The following is a 13164-nucleotide window of genomic DNA, read 5'->3' on the forward strand; positions in this document are numbered from 1 at the left end:
TGGGTGGTCTTCTCAGCAGCCCCTTGAGCTGAAGATGGTTCCTCTGTTCCTGGCGTGAATACGCTCCTTAAGGAGTTCGCGGAAGGACCACAGCTCAGTACTAGAACACCTGCTTTGCATGCAGAAGGTTCTAAGTTCATTTTCCATCCATGTACGGATGAGAGAGACCCCATTCTGAAACCCTGGAGAGTCGCTGCTAGTCAGAGTAGACAATTCTGAGCTAAGTGGCAGCTTCCGTCGTTCCCAAGACCAGGAGAAGATCTTCCAGGGGGAGGGGGAGTGCCCATCCCTGAGACTTCCTTATGCCGCATTCGCCAATCGAGGGGACGCAGACCTTCAGGCCTGGTCCAAATGAGAGTCAAAAGTCTCCCCGCCAGAACTTCACTTTCCCAAACCAGAATCATTGAGTTGTTTTGTTTTTCCCGGGGGGCGGGTGCAAAGCCTAGACTGCATAGGAAGCACTCCGCCCTTCAAGTTTCTGCCTCTGGTAAACGCAATTTGGTCGACGTTTGTGTGGCGCCTTAAACACCACACAGCTGCCTTTCCCGCTGGGGATTCTTTTCGGCGCAGGCGCGTTCTGGCATAAATCAGCCCGAGCCAGTTCCTTCATTGCAAGCACACTTCAGTATTTCACTCCCATTAACTTTAGCTGAAATGGACATCCAGATGGCGGCATGCCTCTCCCAATGTATTCAGCACATACCTGTTCTCCAACGCACCCATTCTTAGCCACCTGTCTCCGAGGGACTTGCCCCTCCTCGCCGGTGCGCTCCTGCACACCTGCTCGTACATCCCAGCTGCCAGGCTACGGATACATGGGAATTACCCCCATAGAACTCAGCGAGACTTGCTGCTGAGTAAAAATGAACAGTCGTTAAGAACGCAAGAGCCATGCAGCTGCGTAAAACCAAAGTCCGATCCATTCTAGCATCCTGTTCTAATACTTTGCGGCCAAATGCCCCCATGGGAAGCCCACGAGCAGGACCTGGGAGCAAGAGCTCTTGCCACTTGTGATTCCCGGAGGCTGTTATTCAAAAGCTTTCTGCCTCCGACAGTGGCGAGATAACAAAGCCAAGCCATCGTGGCTAATAGCTACGGATAGCCTTATCAGCCATTCATACGTTCATAACTTTGCGCTTTTTAGCAGTTGCGCGCCCTCATCCACCAAAAATACACACAGGCGAATTTTCTCTGGGTCTTCTGTCAACTCTTCTACTGGGACTCTTCCACCGTGTAATAATAATGACCACTGTTCTCTATCCTCCAGTAGCATCCAAACCGGTAAGTATGTATTTATGTAATTCAGTTAACCTGGAGGAACTGGCTTTAACGAATCTGTGGCGGGTAGGGCAGGAGGTTTCCTGCCCCACAACCTTTCTAGTGAAAATTCCTTAAATTAAAAATAGCGGACATTTTGGATGTGTGCCCCAGAGAGAGAGAGAGACGAGATACCCCTCAATTCCACTCCGTATTTGAATTTGACCTGCTTTGTCTGAACCGAGGACAGCGCCTGGAAGAAACCGGAAGGTTTAAAACTCACAAAACCTCGAAATGTGTTTCAAACTGAGTGTGTCTTGGAGATAGGCTGATGGATTGGGCGGGGAGTAGTCGAAAATCTACGTTTCTGATTGTGGCAGATCATTCTGGTACAGAGATACAACCACTGTGGTTCTTTATGAATTAAATCCCCACCTACCTTCATGACATTTTTCTTTTTTGCAATGGGAGACCCTGAGAGTACTTAATCTCTCTCACTGTTCCAGCCGCTGTTGCAATTCGGAATTGCTTTCCCCTATCTGCTTCAGGAGCTGGTACAGGAGCATAGGAAGCCGCCGTATACAAAGTCAGGTAATTGGTCTAACAAGCTCAGCGTCTACACTGACTGGCAGCAGCTCCCCGGGGGTTTCTCACACAGCACCCTTTCCCAGTCCTACCAGAAAATGCAGGGGACTGAAACTGTGACCTTCTGCATGCAAAGCAAATGCTCTACCAGTGAGCTATGGCCCAACGACTGTGTGTATGTTAATGTTTAGAAATATGTTTCATAAATACTATTTAGGTTGGCAATCAGTGCAAATGGGAGATGGGCAGGAGCATGGGTGAAGCCAGGGGGGCAGGGAGGGGCAGCTGCCCCCCTAAATCAATACAAATCAATAAAAAATACGTAAGAAACTGAGGTTCTAGCCCCCCCAACAAAAGGCCTGCCCCCACTAACAAAAATCCTGGCTATGCCCTTGGGCAGGAGGGTCATGTGCTCTAGTGTCTCAAGCCCAAAGGGGGTGTCAAATTAAACATTTGTTCATTTTTTTACATTCTCTAAGTTTCACAATCTGTTTTTCATTTACAGCTGCAAATTCAAGCAAATAAGACATGTGGTTTGGTGCCTTATTTGTTTTCAGTGTGTCATCATTTTTAATTTTTCTAATGGCTTGGGACCTTGAAATCTAGAAATGGCCTGCACCTCCTGGACTTTTGAGAGGACCTGTTGGCAGCGATAACTGTCTAAAGACAACCCTTTGTGACATTAACACCATATACCTCTCTGACTAGCTGGTTAGGGAATTACACAATTTACACTTTCTCTCTTCCTTTAGTTAAGATGGGAGCTTTTTAATTGACTGGCTACATGTATTTCTATATCAACATCTTTGCACATAATTTTTTTTAATGTGTAATGGAATTCCTTTTCTATGGAGAAGCATTCAGTCACATGATTCCCTGTCGCACACTGAAGTGGTGCAGTCCAGACACAAGATTTCCACTTCATCTGTTGTTTCTGGGAACTAGGACTATGATGTTCTTTTCAAAAAAATAAGAAAGTGGGGGGACAAGGCTCACTGTCTATTTTTACGAAGGCTCTTAAGAACTACATAAGAACATAAGAAGAGTCCTCTTGACCCGGTGAATGGTTCTCCATAGTCCAGCATCCTGTTCCTTCAGAAGCCAACCAGATGTGTATGGGAAGGCTTCCCTAGCAGGATCAGTGCGCAAGGGCACAGTCCTTCCTCCCGCCGTTTCCAGCAACGGGCATTCAGAAGCATTGCTGCTTTCAAATATGCACAAGAAGCAGCATGATGGAGAACTCAAGGTAACTGGGATCCCTGGTCAAATTTGTGTACAGACGCAGTCTCAAATATGGGTATGGATGCCTTATAAATCTCCCAGGGAGAAAAAGCTTGATTGAAATTAGGAACCCGTTTCCTGCAGACAGGCTAGAGGATAGCCCACACCATCAGGACCCCAACTCATGATGTACATTCGTAGGGCAGCTTGTCAGGGATGATCAATGGTTGGCATGGCAACTAGCCTCCTTTCCCACAAGAACACAGTTCTTCTTATTAAATTTGGTTGGTTATTGATCAGTTCTGGATCCATGCATTAGAAACATGACAAATACTTAGCAGAAAACAAGCACATTTTTTTAAATGAAAAACAATATTATACTTGCACTTCTTCAGAGCTTACAACACAGTGCAGTTATGCTATATATAATGCCCTGAATCTTTTGTATATTGCATCCATTCCTTAATCCTGACCACCAAAAGACTGGCCACACACGGAGGTCTTATCCAGTAACCAGAATGTGAACTAGTAAATGCATTTGTTATCATTCGCCTTCTTTTACTGAGTGTGCATGAATCATAACTCTTACACAATCTCATTTTCAGATCTTTTGGCTTTGGCATCTGATCTCGTCCCTCAGTAGCTCAGATCTATTTATTGATACATCTCTCCTCTGTTTGCTTTTAAGTTAGCATCAGAACTGATTGTGTTCCATGGGATTACACATAGAGAGCGGGTGTTTTTTTCTTGTTGGCATTCCTGTCTCTTTTTCAAAGTGTGACCTTCTGCTTAGGTTTACGGAATCAGACCCATGCATCAGAATTGATTCACTGCAGGGCAAAGGAGACTGAAGTTTAGCATGTACTTTGAGAAGAGGGGGCATGGCTCAGTGGTGGAGCATCTGCTTTGCATGAAAAAGGTCCCAGACTCAATGCCTGGCAAGGGCTCCTTCCTAAAAGCCTGGACAGCTGCTGCCAGACAGTGCAGACACCATTGAGCTAGATGGGCCAAAGATCTGACTTGGTATAGGTATTAGGCCATTGTTAGGTGGTGGAGTGGCTGCTTTGCTTACAGTTTTCTGCTTAAAAGGATCTGACACCAGGTGATTTAAAAGACCTCTGATGGACAGCCAAGACAAGAAACAGCAGGCTAGATGAACCAACAACCTAATGTGGAATTTGTTTATTGCAATGATTTATACCCCACCTTTGCACATATTTCCTACCAAACTGGCTCACAAGCAATGTTCAATTACATTTTAAAAAACATCAACAATATAAAAAACACATAAGGATTCATCCCACAGAGGACAGTGGGTGGTAGATCAACCTGCCATTTCCCACTGTTCACCCCCTTGCACCTTTTTCAAGCTAGGAGGTGATATCAGATTTGGGCACCAGAGGCCATTCCAGATTCACCAACTTCTCACTGTTGTATAGCAAGGCATCCCTGAACGGAGCTCTATGGCCAGGATCCAGAAGAGCCTGGTCTTCCCTGGAGCATTGTAGAGCCACCCCCTTGAAAGAGAAAGGACCCTCTTCAGCAGTGCACATAAACTTGCATCTTTGTTCCACAGTGCTCTCCTGGTCCTCCTCAAACAAGGAAAGCTGCTCTTCCCATTACCTCATTGCCTAAGCAGCCTGAACAGAAGACCTTTCCGGTACATCCCAAAGAGGAGAGAATCCAAAATGTCTCCCTGCTACCTCTTTGCACCTTCTGAGCATCAACTAAAGACATACCCTGCTCATATCCCTTCCAGGAATGCAGTTCCCAGAATGAAGAAGCTTCTTTTGTTTCTTGGACCATGACCTGTGCCAGGGGTAGGCAACATAAGGCCCATGGGCCAGATGTGGCCCAATCGCCTTCTCAATCCGGCCCACCGACAGTCTGGGAATCAGCATGTTTTTACATGTGTAGAATGTGTCGGTAGACCAGCCCACGGCTGAAAAAGGTTGCTGACCCCTGACCTATGCCTACTTCAATTTCACACCTGCCCCTGGCCCCTCCCAGTAACCAGGGAAAAGGAATGTGTGCTTAGGTAGTGTATTCACACTAGAGACAAATTGCTCATACTGGGGAACAGGCTTTGAATTCAGATGCAGCTTTCTGGCTGACCCTTGCTGGAAAGAGGTGGAGCTTTTCTTATTCAGTAAGCCAGGATGGGGGATCTGTGACCCTCCAGTTGTTGTTGGACTAGAGATCAGGGAGTTTGATTTAGACAACCCAGAGAAGGGCCCAAGTGGACTGAGGCAGGCAAAACTGGGGCTTCAAGAGATGTTGGAGCTGGCAGAAGGGACCAGGATCAAAGTAAATCAGGAGCTGGATCCTGCAGAAGGTTCAAGCAGGTTGTCACAGAGTGGTGTCCTGTTCCTGTGATATCAGGCACCTCCAAAAGGACCATCACTGGTCCCTCCTGTCAGTAAGGAGAGGGGAAGCACCAGAGAGTAAGTTGGATACTAAGGCAGCATCTCTGTTGCCAAGGACACAGAGACACCAGCACTGAAATGAACAACCCCACAGCCCCAGCCTAGTTGCAGTAGTTTCCATTTGTTTTCCCAGAGCTGAAGCACCTCTCATTTGCAACACAAAGTTTTGTGCTCACCCTGATCTTCAGAACATGTAGCTGGTTGGAAGAATATCTCAGCTTGCACTTAGCCATGCCATTCACCTGCTGTGCCTTCCCTATGTATCACTCAGATGTATGCATTAAATAATTTGACAGAAGCAGAAACTCAGGTTCCAGTTCTTCATCAGGCAGTGAGAGCCAGAACAGCTCCCACCACCCCTGATTGCTGGGGCTGATGGGAATTGGGATCCAACAATGTCTGCAAGGATGTATGTTCTCAATCCCTGGTATAAAGTGAAACTCCTGATCTTTCCTTGGAAGGTTCTCCACTTTTAGAATCAAACAACCAGAAAACATATGCTCAAGAATGAGTTATGGATCACGAATAATTCTGAATAATTAATAGGGTTTTGAGAAAATCCTACTGTATTTACAGAGAAGCTGTGGACAAGACCAGAGGTGACATTGTCACGATGAATTATTCATTGTCATCACTTTCATTCACTCCCACTCTCTCTACCTCTCAGTCTACAGACGGAAAAATGGCCAACTTGAAGATGAATTTGGGGGAATTAAAACTTATAGTGGGAAAGACCACCACCCAGCTCATTTTTTTCTTTTCTTATTTAAAAAAATCACTTCTTGTCAATGTGTATCTAGGAGGGACTACCTCTGGCAATCATTGGGCTCTCATTCTGGCTGAAGAACTTGAACTTCTAATTTGACGTACGGTAATTACATCCTTATGACCTGAAGAACACATAAACTTGAGCTACAAACTAAGCAAAGGTAGGAACTAAGATCACCAAGAGGCAGACATGTTAATTTGGTGATAGTATTCAGCAAGTAAGATCAACACAAGTATGGATAATGGTGCCATCACCAAGACAGGAACTGAGGAAGCTGCCCTAGACCAAGCAAGACCCTTGGTCAAGCTAGCACAGTATTGTTCAGACCAACTGATTGAGGTTCTCCAGGGTTCCTAGCAGGTGTTACTCACATGACTACCTGGAAATGCAGCAGATTGAACCTGGGACCTTCTCCATGCAGAGCAGATGTTCTATCACTGAGCTGTGGTCCTTCTCCATTACTACACATTACTACATACTGCACTTCGCACAAGAACACAGATCCCTATGGAGCTTACAATGATAAATTTGACAGCAAAGGAAGGATTTTAAAAAATTGAGGCAAGAGGGGTAGAATGACTGGAATGTATGTATTTGTTTCCATGATGCACATAGCTCAGCTATAGTCAGGTCCAGGATGAAGGACTTAGATTTAAGACTATAAGCTTTTTGCATCTATGTTGCCAAACTGGTTGAAATCAGTATTAAAGGACTTAATTCATCAAGATCAGGCTGGATTTTTTATGGGCTGACAGTTGAAAGGCAGTGTAAGGAATATAATGGATGTTATAGAATACTTAAAAGAAATGATAAACAAGTGGCATTGGTGTGAAACAGAACACCAAAGTTTCAGGGGGACTCCTAGTCCCCTGCATGTGGGAGTCAATGGGTCCTGACTCCCAAGAACTACCATTGATAAGTATTTCTGCCATTTACTGTCAGACATAAGTAGCTGGATTCAGCATGGTGGGGCAGAGAGGGGAGACTTATTCTTACCACCGTCAACCAGTTACGTTATGCTACCAGCTTCAGAGTTGCCTGCTCCTCCCTGGGGAGACAGCCTCTGCCTTCTCCCAGCCTCTCCTCTATCCTTACCATGACACCTTCTGAGGTTTAGAAGCCACCAGGAGGAAATAGAGAGCTCGTAGCATCTCACTAACCCTACTGGGCTGCTTGCTAGTAAGCAGTTGATCTAGTGTAGGTGCAGCTAACTTCTGGCCCTCCAGATGTTGCTGGACTGCAGCTCCCATAAGACCCACCCAGCATAGCCCAATAGCCAGGGGTGATGGAAGTCATAAGCCATCAAGATCTGGAAAGCCACAGGTCATCCACCCCTCATCCAGCAGCTTCTTCCTCCTGTTCCTCACCCACCCACAAATAAAAGTTTCACTATGTGTTCAGCCTCTTAAAACTGTGCAGAGGAGAGTGGCAGGGTGTGTGTGGCATTATATGTGGCAGAGCAGTGGTGGCTGGTGCCCATTGGGACTGGTAGGGCAAAAGATGGGGAGACCAATAGTAGGTGGAACCAGAGTGAATGGTAGGCACAGCTGATCCCTCACTGGTTGTAAGTAAGGAAACAGGGAGGTAGGGTCTGAGAGGAGAGTCTGAGGTTAGTGGGGCAGTGCACCATTCTCCCTAATGAATCAGCTGCCAGTTGTGGGATATTTAAATGCAGTCAAACCAACAATTCATGTTTTGCCAGATAGGTGCATGTAGCTGTTGAGCCTCACAGTGTATTCCTGTAAATTTGCTAGAGAGAACTCTGTGAGAACACTCCCCGTGTGTCCTAAGAGGAAAAGGGCTTAGCTATATATCCCTCCTGCCTGCCTAGGCAAACCCTCTTTCTGTTCTTCACCATGCTTGCAACATGACAACATCTGCATGTCCGAGCTCCAAGTTCAGGCTCCATTTTTAAGCTAAACTTAAGTATGTCTTTGGAACTGAATTACTATTTTAAGCCTGCCTGAACAAAGCTGTGGTATCTGTTATTCTTCAAGAAACATACCGAGTGAGTGAACATAATTTTTACCTTTTCTCAAAATTGTTTGTGAGTGGTTATTGTTTAAAGGGGGAGAAAAGGAGGGAAGTAGCAGGAGAATCCAGACTGCCTTAAAGCATCCTGGATTACTTAAATTAAAAGGCTAAAACTAGCCTATATAAGCTTCCATTTTAAGCTGCAAAGGGATGGCACTCTGCTAAACTTACAGACATGAGGAAGGAAAATATCTAATAAATATATATTCTAGCATCTAATCACATCCCAACACCAGGGGTGCAAAAAGATGCAAAACTTTTGTACAACGAAGTGTTGCAATGGCAGAAAGAAGTCTAAAGAAGTGCTTAAAAAATGACAAGGTAGGCTAAGGTAGGTAAAAAGATGGTTGCAATTTGGTTAAGTGCAAACAAGAAGACCTGGCAAATATAGGAGGATGTCAGTAAAGGAGAAAATAAGCCTTTGACAAAGGACAATGGATGCACAGGTTTAGGCAGAGAGGCAGAGAACTTTGCTTGCTTCCAACATGAGGATGAGTGGCAAGGGAGATATTAAATGACACCCAGTTCACACTGCAATAGACAAACAAGAAATTAAAACAGATGTAGACTGAAAGATCTGTGGGGTTAGCTGAGGTCCAGCTCAATATAATTATAAAAAGGGAAAGGAAGGCCTAAACCTTTTGCAAATACATTTAAAACTTAATGTGCGCATGAGGTTCCAGTGTTCTGAAAATGAGCAAATATGACAGTTGTGTCTATGCATGGAAATGAATCTACAAGAGAAGTTCTCAGTAAGACAGTGGGAGCCTAGGAATCTCTGATGCAATTAACACAGAGGAATCTCAAGGTCCTGGCCAGGTTCTCCAATCCATGAGACATCACTCAAACCACTCCAGTCAACAGCTGTTTTAATTGATGGGAGGCTGGTAATCTACATGGTAAAAACTTCAGCATGGGGCCAGTATAATCCCACCCATCCATGCCAAAAAACATCTTCAACAGAAACTGTTCTGTAACAGTGGTAAGCTGAGGAACACCAAGAAGGCTGAGGTAGTCAGGGTGGTAAACCTATGGCCCTCCAGGTTTTATCTCTCAAACTCCCATAAGCCCCAGCCAGCATATCCAATGGCCAGAATTTCAGGAGCTGTTGTTGTAGGCATCCATTTGTCTCAAGAGACAATAGAGTGCACCTCCAGTTGTGTTAGAGTGCACCAAATCGTTGTGTTTGCAGCACCAAAGTTACCTCTCTGGGGCACAAGCATGGACATTGTGCATGGAGGCCCTGGGCTCCCCAGAAGACAAAACCTTGGCCTCACAGAGGAGGTTGAAAGGAAAGCAGAGCAATACCTTTGGCACTGACTTGGCTGCAGGAATTCAAGGTGCCATCCAAGCATCTTAAGGACTCCACTTCAGATTTGTGTAGGGTTTACTTCTTAGACTTTTCTACTCTCAAAGATACCCCACAAGGCTGCAGAGGTTTAGGATCAGAGTTTTCTTCTGCCTGGATGGGCTCCCTTCCCCATGGTAGGGACCAAAGGTGGACAAACTACCCCAGAAGGAGCACAATGTGCCTCCACCAGAGGTACTAGCCCTTCCCTAATACCCCATACAACCCAATATTACAATGTTAGTGTAAACTGGTATAAATGGCACATGCACAGCACAGTCCTAGACTACACATGGCTGTTGGCAAGTTCCATCTGCCCATCACTTTCATCTACAATATGTGCAGAAACTGCCTTCTTGACCATTGAACCCACCATTGCTCTCATCAGCTCAATCCACCAGAGCCTGCTTTCACATAAGGGGGGGGGGGAGTCCCTAACTCACAGAAGGTTTGAGATTCATTCACCTGCTTTAGCCAGCCAGCTGAAGTTGTTTCCCGGGGTGTGGCCTCTGTCACATTCTGACAGCTTCTAGGAACCACGGGTGTTTCAGTCAAACAATATTTGGGGAGTTACAAGTGTCCATCCCTGACTTAAAACCTCTAATGCTGCCTGGAAGCTGCTGGTGCAACAGTCTTCCTAGACCTGCTCCTAATCTAGCAAACCTCCTGGACAGCTCCCTTATTTCTCAGTACTAGCCCCTGACGGAGCCTGCTGGACAGCTCCCCTGCCTTGCCCAGAAAGCCATACAGTTAAATTTATGGATTTCTCATTGTGCTTTGGCACTGTCTCCTAGCATAGAGTTTTGGAACCTACCAGAAGCCCTGCTGGTCTTTTGAACTACAGCTCCCATCAGCTCCTAGTCAAGGTTGATGGGAGTTGTATACCAAAACATCAGGAGGGCACCAGGTTGGGGAAATGCTGTTCTATGTCTAGTGTGCCTGAATCTTTACATATACTTTGAATGGTAGCCCAGGAAGGAATGCATCGCTGGCTTATTTATTGAGCTAACAAAGTCAGGACAATTTATGCGAGGGAGATTTCTTTACATCTTATCACAAATTTTGTTTTCCCCATTTGAGCAGAAGTCCCCAATAGAATAATTTCTCCTCATGATGATAATTTTGTTACATGCTTTTCATTAATCCAGTTATAACTCCCATAATATTATTTGGCAGCTTATTGAAGCCTTGAGGAACCATGGGGGTTCATATGCGCATTGTCGGGTTATGTATTAAAATAATAATAAAATAAAATGAGTCCAATTAAAAATTCTTTTAGTACTGTATGATATAAGAAATTCCCCAAAGAAAGAAATGAAGAATCACCATTCTGTCCACATCGTTGCTTCTCTTTGAGAGACAGTGAGGAAAAAATATGCAAATGTTGATATCACATAAAAGTCTATCTATCTGACTACCTTATTTCCCAGAGATATTTGGCTAGTTGAAGAATTGCGGTGGGGTTTGGGGGGGGGGGTTGATGGGGTAGGACACATTTCTTTATGACTTAGGGGGGAATCTTTCTGTAGAACAGTTTTAACTCCCTCAAGCTTTTGCAAATATATTTAAATTATCATGGGTGGGAGGAGAGATAATTCACATATCACTGAAGATAAATAACTGGAAAACTATAATATTTACCCTGACATGTTAGGAAATAGTCTAGTGGTGTGTGCTGATTTTGGTTTTTGGGAGGGTGTTATTTGTAGGCTGTGCACAGACCCCCCTGATCCACCCTCTGATTTGTGACCCCCAAATGGGGCCAGTTCACCCTCTGCCGCCCCAGAGACCACCCACCTAATTGTGAATACTTTCCCCAAACAATAGGGGTAGCTAAGGGTTTTTTTTAAGGGGTTCAAAACATATGGTTAAAATAGAGTTTTTAAAGGGTCTGGGTTTATTGGGATCATACAGGGTCAGATCCTGTAGGAATGCCACTTACATTCCAACCTGCACCTCACAGGATTAATGTCTCCACTCAACAGCTGCTGTGTGGAGTCATTGATCCTGCAAGGAAGCAGGAAGGAAGTAGAGTTGCAATGTTGGGCCTACCTTCTCCTGGGAAGACACGGCCACCAGTCAGGTAGGTCTCTGCTTTTTTGTGGGGTTTCCCCATCCAGCCTGCCTCTCCTTCCTGCCTGATGCCCCATCCCTTGATAGCCATGGATTGTTCTGGGACAGTCCAACCCAACTCACAACTTACTCACCTTTTCTCTGAATGAAAAAGCCCTAAATGTTATGGCCTTTCTTCAAATGGGAATTGTTCCATTCCCTTCTGTAACCTCTTTTCTGAACCATATCCAGCTCTACCATATCTGGTGAGAGAGCCAGAATTATACTCAGTATTCCAAGTGTGATCTCAACCCTGGATTTGTATAATGATGTTACAATGTGGCCAGTTCTGTTTTGGATGCTCAGGATAAAACTGCATTTGAATCAAGGAAATAGCAAATCCCACATTTAAATGTACACATATATTCAAGGCATCCCTTGCTCATTTGTAAGTTTTTGCCACTCCAGCAATTTATCCATACTTGAAGGCTCAGCTACCCATGCTTCACTGAAGGCATGAATTATTGCAGAGTGTGAACAAGGCAGAACATGGTAGTAATAAGCAAATGAGCCCATGTTTTTCTTAATGGCTATATGTTCCCATTATTAACCGACACTGTGTGACGTGATGGAAAGCCTTGCCTCCCACCCTCTCCCCCTCCACCTTTGCATCTGTCACATCACAATAATTGTGAAACAATCCATTCTGATAACACCATTGAGACTAATTGCCCTGGGACCTGCACAAGCCATTTTCAGATGTGTAGCAATCATGGAGTTATGATTATTATGAGACATGGATGTAATGAGTGGGTCCCTAGTGGAAAATGTAAATCAAGGTGGCATGAGGTCACTGTGCCCATCACAACTTTTTCAGCCTGCCTGCTTTCCTGACAAGGGAAATTTATGCAAATTGATTACCCTCAGAAGCTCCATTCATTATGGTTTTGAGTTTGTTCTTTGGCTTTGTTTATGAATGCCGTTGTCTTTCTTTCACTCTCCCCAGCAGTGCTTTGGAATGGGAAATGATAGTGATAATATCATTGATTGGATCAAATTTATATCCTGCCCTTCCTCCTGAATGAGCCCAGGGTGGCAAACAGATACAGAATGTAAAAGCAAAGACATTCTAAAACTGGCCAAAACATCCTAAAAACAATTATAATAATAATAATTTTAAAAACACACCATTGAAAAGCAGTTTCAGTTAAAAACATCCTTGCATCATCTGATCTCGGGATTGCCAGGGACAGTATTCCACCACCACCAAATGCTCAGGTAAACAGGAATGTTTTCAAATTCCTCCTGAAAGTTACTAAATGATGGAGACAGGCACACCTCACTAGGGAGGGCATCCCACAACTGGAGAACCACCACTGAAAAGGTCCTGTTATGAGTCAGCACTGCCAGCAAGGCCTGACCTGCCAACCATAGGGTTCGAGGCAGCTGGTACTGGGGATGATACTCTTTTA

The 13164-nt window shown here is 44.8% G+C and overlaps 1 long non-coding RNA gene across 1 annotated transcript; it reads right to left on the reverse strand.

The window, feature by feature from the left end:
• Positions 1–6260: 6260 nt before the first annotated feature.
• On the reverse strand, positions 6261–12800 carry LOC128406347 (uncharacterized). Its single transcript, XR_008328474.1, has 2 exons — positions 11848–12800; positions 6261–6379 (listed from the first exon to the last, which is right to left on the reverse strand). It is a non-coding gene; the product is annotated as an uncharacterized LOC128406347 (long non-coding RNA).
• Between the last annotated feature and the right edge of the window lie 364 nt (positions 12801–13164).

The sequence above is a fragment of the Podarcis raffonei genome, chromosome Z, assembly GCF_027172205.1.
Source record: "Podarcis raffonei isolate rPodRaf1 chromosome Z, rPodRaf1.pri, whole genome shotgun sequence".
Lineage (NCBI taxonomy): Eukaryota > Metazoa > Chordata > Lepidosauria > Squamata > Lacertidae > Podarcis > Podarcis raffonei.